The following is a 7,617-nucleotide window of genomic DNA, read 5'->3' as shown; positions in this document are numbered from 1 at the left end:
GTAAGTAATACCCTAGGGGTTCAAGTGAGCCTACTCATTCTCATTTAAATTCTTTCTTTGTTATGGTCATGCCTATTAAGTCACAGAATTCAACACAGTAGGATTTTGACCTTGAAAGTTCTGCTTGCTGTGCTTGGGAATTTTAACTTATGGAATAACGGATTCCTTCCATTTAAGAATTCCATGACATTTCTCATTGACCTGCAAATCCTGAGGAGCATTCTATAGCCCATGGGCTAAAAACTGAGAAATTACTATGTAAAAGGAATTCAGCTGGTTTACCCTCAAGAAGAAAAATTGTAAAATGTTTGGAAAATACTGTTTTTACTAAAATAGCCAAATTAAAACTTAGAATAGTTTTTGAAAAATGAATATTTATATATGATGTGGCATTTGTTACTAATAAATATTCAACTGTTTATCATGCATAATTAGTCAAATTCTCATCTAATGTGCACACTTGATGAAAAATTCATTTATACAACAAACATTCACTTGATGTTTATTGTAAATTAAGCAGCATGCTGGCAGGATGGGATTTGTAAATGTATATTAAAGAAATATATCAAGAGAAACCACACATCCAATAAACGCTGCTAGAGTGACATCCAATAAATGCTGCTAGAGTGAACAAATGCAAGACAGGATATGGGAGCCACGTCTGGTTATGGGTATAAGAACCAAGGCCCAAAGGTAAACCATTAATGGCTTTGAGGACAAGCTGAGTAGTACATTGACTGAGTGTCCTCTCAAACACAATCACAGACAAATAAATGTTCCTTCAAATGTTCCTTATTCTCGCTCTTCTGGCTTTGAGAACACTGCCCTCCAGTATCCACCTGCAAAGTACTCTCCCTAATTTATTATATTAGACAAGTAAGCAGTTTTGTTGTTGCCACTGCTGCTGATACTTAGCCAGAAAGTTCTATGCTGTGGTTCCATGCACTAGCTACCCTTATTCATTTTAATGACTGAATAATATTCCACTGTATGTGTATGTACACTACTGTACTTAATACTCCCTTCACTTAGTAAATCTGACTCTGAAAGATAAAAGTTTGCTAACCATTTCTACTTCAGTTCAAAAGCATTTTCTGTACATTATTTACCAATGACTCTTCAAGTATTTCTTCTTCTTTTTTACTTTACCATAGAATATTCAACATATAAAATGTCTATTACTGATAATATATTGCCTATAGTAAAATATTCATTGCACAAGAAAAATCTAATTATGTTTGGTATATTTATTCCATCCCTCATGTTTTCCTACGCAAATAGAGAGGTCTTTTAAAAGTACCTATAGGCTGTTTTGTCTTCATTTAAATAAGTTAAATATTATACACATCTTTGGGTGTTTCATTGATAAACTATGTCCTTTTTGCTTCTTCATTCTCTATGCATAAAATTATATTGCACTTTCCTATTAAAGATCTTGCAAAATTTTGAAAAAGAAAAAAAATGTGACTATGATAACTATTTACTAGACTAAATGTGTTGATCATTTCTCAATTTATACAAATAAAGAATATGTTTTACACTGGAAACTAATATAATATTTTATATCTATTATATCTCAAAAAATAATGATAATAAATAATGAATGCTTAGGAAGGAAAAATCATCTCGACCAAGCACATTAAGTGTCTTTTCTCGGGACTTCATGGTTAATTTTGTAAACTTGTTTCACTACCTATATTCACTGACCTCGGGGGCTTTGAGGCAGGAGCAGCACCTGCCTCCTTATTGTCCCCTCCAATGTGCACACTGCAGTGTCGGGAGGCCAAGCCTGCTTTCCTCAAGCAGTTAAGCTCATCTCATAACAGGGCTTGAAATCCATCCCTAATCAGTGTGTGTTTGGGGATTATGTTATTCTTGAATCTCAAACTTTGGGTCAAGGATTTAAACATGCTACTCCATACTAAGTAATCCAGTAAGTAATAGGAACAGTTTTGTCTAGCATCTGAACCTGAAAAGAGTTATTTCAGAGCTTTTGGTAAGATAAGAAGAGTAGCATTGTTGTTATGTTTTAAGCATTAATTTAACCCCCTGCACACACACACCCATAGCTGATTTAAATTTCTTCGGTGGTGAAGGCTAATGCACTCTTCTATGCCAAGTTATCTCAGGCTCTGCAAATCACATTGTGATGAATGGCTTCTATGAAAATCAAGAAAAGTACTCAGATCCCTGTGCTTTCATGAAAAGATTTCCCCTAGGGTACTCTAAGTAGATGTTGGGAAACCAAAATCTATTCAAATTCCCCTCTGGAAGGCAGAGCAAGTAATTGCTTGATTTTGTTAAGGAAAAAATACAGCATTTTAGAAGGAATATTGAAAATACATGAGAGGCAATCTTATCCAAGGCAACCAAGATGTAGCAGGTCAGATAATCAGAAAAGCAAATTAAGGTGGGTAATCATAAAAATGATACATATTCACCTTGAATGTTTTATCTTAACTTCGAAGATTTAAGTGTGGGTTCATGGGTTGATTGGTTAACCTACAAGTCAGCCTTTTCCTTGGTATAGGGCCACTGATTGGAGTTCAACTTCAACCTAACACTTATAATGCACCTGTCACAGCTTCTTTACGAACAGAACTAGAACTTTAAAATATGTCTGAAGTGATATGAGTACACAGTCTTCCCAATCTTTTTCATAAATCATGCCCAGAGATAATTTGAAAGTAATTTGTTAGCAACTGTCTCCTATCTTTCTGAAGGAGTCAACTTAATTTCCCCAGAAACAATTACCCTTCTGCTTTGGACACTTATATTAGGTACATTTATATAATCTTAATTAAATGACATAATTTCTATAACTATAGCCGGCATAAACAGCTACTGGAAAAAAGAACCTCAATCTCAGCAAGCATGCTCCTCACCCAAAGAAAGCAGAAGTGAGCAGACACATCAAAGTCTGGGCATTATGTATCATGCCAACCAATATAAGAAATTCCTTAAGAGGGCCTCCCCAGTGGCACAGCGGTTGAGCACTGGGTTGCAAAGCTGCCTGCAGCCTCCGCAGCACTGGTTCGATCCCCAGCTGCTCGCTGGCCACCGGAGGAGGGTCCCACATGGCACGCAGACCTCTCCTGCCGCCCGCTGCTCCCCTCAGCAGTGTACTTCGGTCCTTCTGCCTGCTCTGCTCCCCGCTCTGGCTCTGGTGAATTCTCTCACCCTCCCACGCTTCTGACTGTACCCTGTGCTTGTATAAATAAATAAATCTTTAAAAAAAAAATTGCTTTAAAAAAAATAAAATGCACCATAAAAAAAAAAAAAGAAAAAAAAAGAAATTCCTTAAGAGGTGCTGATGTTAGTATCAAAGAATAAGGAGGCATTCACATTCTCCAAAGGATCTTCGGGTTATCTCTAAATTATTAGTGAATCAAGTAGAAAGTGGGTCTGTCAACAAGCAAGACTAACTACTGTCTATCATCAAACATTGGGAGTGTACAGTCTAAATCAAAAGCAAAATAATAATATTCCTTAAATTACTTTTGGGAAAAAATTGAGCATCTATTATATACTGAATATTGTTCAGAGTTAGCTACAAAATGAGATGACTGTAACTATCTGAAGAAATCCTTGAGCATTGCTTATTTTTAGTATAGATAGAATATTTTGTATGATTATTATATAAAGTATATATTAAATTTCCTTGCTTCGATGTCAGATAGATAGATTTACATAAGGATAACCTGCACAGAAATTGTGCCACTGAAGGATGGAGATGGGGTTCAGGAGGCTGAAGGGATTCAGGAGTAATTGGTCTGCATGAGTGGTGCCTGGACGTAGGGAAACGAGGATGAGTAAGGGACTCAGTATGATACTGTTTTCGGGTTTAGGTAGCTGGATAGATATTGGTGCCATTACGTCAAAAGAGGGAAGAACTCTTGACTAAAGCCCTTAATAGATTTCTCTTCCTCTCAAAACTAGGACACAATACAAAATGTACTATAAACAGCATTCTCTGAAGGATGTTTTATTGACAGTCCAAATCCATGACTGAGATTCATGCCAAAAAGAACCATTTTGTGATGAACCAGAATTTTAAAAGTAATTTGAATAGTAATATAAAACATTATTTCATATCTGACAAGTCTGCAGTAGAACAACTGGCCTGAAAATAAAATGTCAACCCTTTGGGTGTCCCTCACAGACTTACCCTGTCTGTTTTCTTCCAGCTCGGCCAGTGAGCTCTTCTCCAGGAAATTTCTCTGCCCATTAGCAATGTTTTCTGAAATCTGCTCCACTGCTATGACGTCATATCCCAACTGGTCCCTATCTTGCAAATGATCCCTGCTCTTGGTCAAAAGAACAGTCTAGAATATCTACAGAGACCAAAGAGATTCAAGACAGCAATTTTCTTTAGATGGTGGGATGCTGGAGGATTGACAGTGACTTTCACAGGCCAGATAGAGCAGGAAGCGCTGCTTTTGAAAGGCAGAAGACAGTGTGCTATAATTTCATATGAATTCCAATTGTAAGGTTTTGATTTTTCAACAACTCACAGAATAAAATGACTAGGAAATGGCAGATCTTAAAATGATGCTCATGACTGTTTCTAAATCAGCTTTAATGAGACCCAGGATAATTTTCCACAGAATACTTAATAGTTCTCAACTACATTTTACTCTCCTTTATGCAGTTTCATTCTTCAAATTACTAGTATATAGAAGACACATGATGGACATTACTTGAAGAAAAAGAGAGAATATTAAACTTAATTTTTATAGTTTTCTTGAATTTCTTCAAGAAAGTAATAAGATATAAAAATTAAATAGAATCTTCACTTTTTCTTAAATCCAAATTTTAATCTCTACAGTAGATCTATTTCATAAGAACTTCCATCCCAAACTAATTTAAAATGCCAGTTCGTAAGAGAAATTTTAACGAAATACTCTGTTCCCATTCTATAACTTTAAATTGGTTGCTGGCCTCAGTGACTGCCTAGTTGTCCATTCATGCCTTCATTCATTCAAGAGTCATTGTTAGGCATGGCCTGATTCTACCTGTCCCCTGATTATCAGACTTTCCAGCAGGAAGAAACACGGGACCTCATAGCAGAAAGACTCTAGGCTTTGCAGTTAGAATTAGAATTGCAGTTTGAGCTAGAATTCCTGCTCAGCCAGCTGCCCAGCTCCTTAACATAATCAATTTGCATTATCAAGCCTGATCCCGACTACTAAGAGGCAAGAGAAGAGACATGGATCCAAATTCAGGAAGGGACCTAGTAAGGAAATGTCAAATTTGGGTCTTGAACGTTTGAACAGAGAAGTATTGATTGGCTAAACCAATCACCAGAAGACATTTCAAGTTCTGGTAAGAAATGCTCAGTCCAGCTTTGCCTCTCCTGTCTCACACTGTCCTGTATTCTGTTGCCCACTCCCAAGTGTTCAATTCTGACAATGCGAGCTCACCCTTCACCCTCCAGTGTCCCGCCACTTCCTGCTGCATCCAGATCCTGCCTCACTCTGCCTGCGCCAAGGTCCTGACTCCTTCCGTGCCAGCTGGGTTCTCCCGGTGGTTTGTAGGCTGTTGGTCTCTTCAATCTGATGGTCGGCATCTCCATGCCCAGCTCTCACTAAACTTCTTTTCATTTTAAATTTGGGTTTTTATACTCTGCACCACTCTCTCCCAAATCACTGAAGAAGCTCAAATCACTTTTCCATTTTTCAAACTCCCCAAATCCAGGGCAGTGCTCATTATACCCAGAGGGTGTTCAGTAAATGTTTGTGAAGGAAACTTCTACTACTCCAAACATAACAGTGAAAGATATCAATCACCTCAGGCAATGTGTGCAATATTCTCTGTAGTTGGAAGGAACTTATTAGAAAAGAAGAAAGTAATATAACTGCTTATGCGTGGAATGATGGTTTAATTGAAAAATGCAATTCAGGGCCTTCCCGATAGCGCAGCGGTTGAGCGCTGGGTTGCAAAGCTGCCTGCAGCCTCTGCAGCACCGGTTCGATCCCCGGCTGCTGCCCGGCCACCAGAGGAGGGTCCCGCGTGGCGCGCAGACCTCTCCTGCCGCCCGCTGCTCCCCTCAGCAGTGTCCTTTGGTCCTTCTGCCTGCTCTGCTCCCCGCTCTGGCTCTGGTGGATTCTCTCACCCTCCCGCGCTTCTGACTGTACCCAGTGCATGCATAAACAAAACAAATAACTTTCGGCTTTCGGCTCGGAGGAGGCCAAGGTGCAACTTTCTTCGGTCGCCCCGAATCCGGGTTCATCCGACACCAGCCGCCTCCACCATGCCGCCTAAGTTCGATCCCAACGAAGTCAAAGTCATATACCTGCGGTGCACCGGGGGTGGGGGGGGGGGGAGTCGGTGCCACGTCTGCCCTGGCCCCCAAGATTGGACCCCTGGGTCTGTCTCCAAAAAAAGTTGGTGATGACATTGCCAAGGCAACTGGTGATTGGAAGGGGCTGAGGATAACAGTGAAACTCACCATTCAAAACAGACAGGCCCAGATTGAGGTGGTACCTTCAGCCTCTGCCCTCATCATCAAAGCTCTCAAGGAACCACCGAGGGACAGGAAGAAGCAGAAGAACATTAAGCACAGTGGGAATATCACATTCGACGAGATTGTCAGCATAGCCCGGCAGATGCGGCACCGATCTTTAGCTAGAGAACTCTCTGGCACCATTAAAGAGATCCTCGGTACCGCCCAGTCTGTGGGCTGCAACGTTGATGGCCGCCACCCTCACGACATCATCGATGACATCAACAGCGGCGCAGTGGAGTGCCCTGCCAGTTAAGAAAAATCAAGGAAAATCACAATAAAGGATCATTTGACAGTGAAAAAAAAAAAAACAAATAAATAAATAAAACATGCCTCTACAAAAAAAAAAATTGCTTGGATGTACATTGAAATTATTTGCATAATACTCCATTGTCCGGCTTCCTATTTTAATAGCCTTTAGTTTTAAAAAAAAAAAAAATGTCTTCCAAACCCTTTACTCTCAGATTGCAGGACCAACAGAGATGATAGTTAAGTCCTCAGAATCAGAATATGCCTGCAGGAGAAAAGGGAAGTGGAAAACTAGCATGTTATGTCACAGGTAAGATAAGCCTCAAGAAGCTTAGAGAATGAAAACTAGGAGCCTGGCTTGAGACTGAGATTCTCACTGTGAGAACTAGGATAATGTGTATTTCAGAAAGCAAATGTGATGACATTCTGCAAAGACAAGGGCTTAAGAGTTTAATTTTGAGTTTAAATAGAGCAAACCCAGAAGGTACTTTTCTCTACCATATTGGGAACAGGAAGGAAAGGGTTTCAGTTTCCCAGTGTAAAAGCATAATCATTCATCTTTAAATACACCACAAATTATTAACTAGTGCAATTTACATGTGATAGCTATTCAATACATGTTTATTGAGTGAGCTTCTGGTCTGCGTGTGGCATTATTTACAATAGCCAAGAACTGGAAGCAACCTAAGTGCCCATTGACTGATGGATGGGTAAAGATTTGATGTGTGTGTGTGTGCGCGTGCACGCGCGCACGTGCACACACTCACATGCATGTGTGCACTATAATGATATTCAACTATATTAAAAAGACCATTTTAAATCTTGCCATTTGCAGGCCTCCCCGGTGGCGCAGCGGTTGGGCG

The 7,617-nt window shown here is 39.6% G+C and overlaps 1 pseudogene across 1 annotated transcript; it reads left to right on the top strand.

Annotated features, from left to right (window-relative positions):
* Positions 1-6,253: 6,253 nt before the first annotated feature.
* Positions 6,254-6,954, top strand: LOC311182734 (large ribosomal subunit protein uL11-like; annotated as a pseudogene). Its single transcript has one exon. The product of its transcript is annotated as a large ribosomal subunit protein uL11-like (transcript).
* Positions 6,955-7,617: the final 663 nt, after the last annotated feature.

The sequence above is a fragment of the Talpa europaea genome (assembly GCF_964194135.1).
Source record: "Talpa europaea genome assembly, chromosome: 13".
NCBI classification, from domain to species: domain Eukaryota; kingdom Metazoa; phylum Chordata; class Mammalia; order Eulipotyphla; family Talpidae; genus Talpa; species Talpa europaea.
The sequence above is the reverse complement of the archived record's forward strand: the minus strand, read 5'-3'. Positions and strand labels throughout refer to the sequence as shown.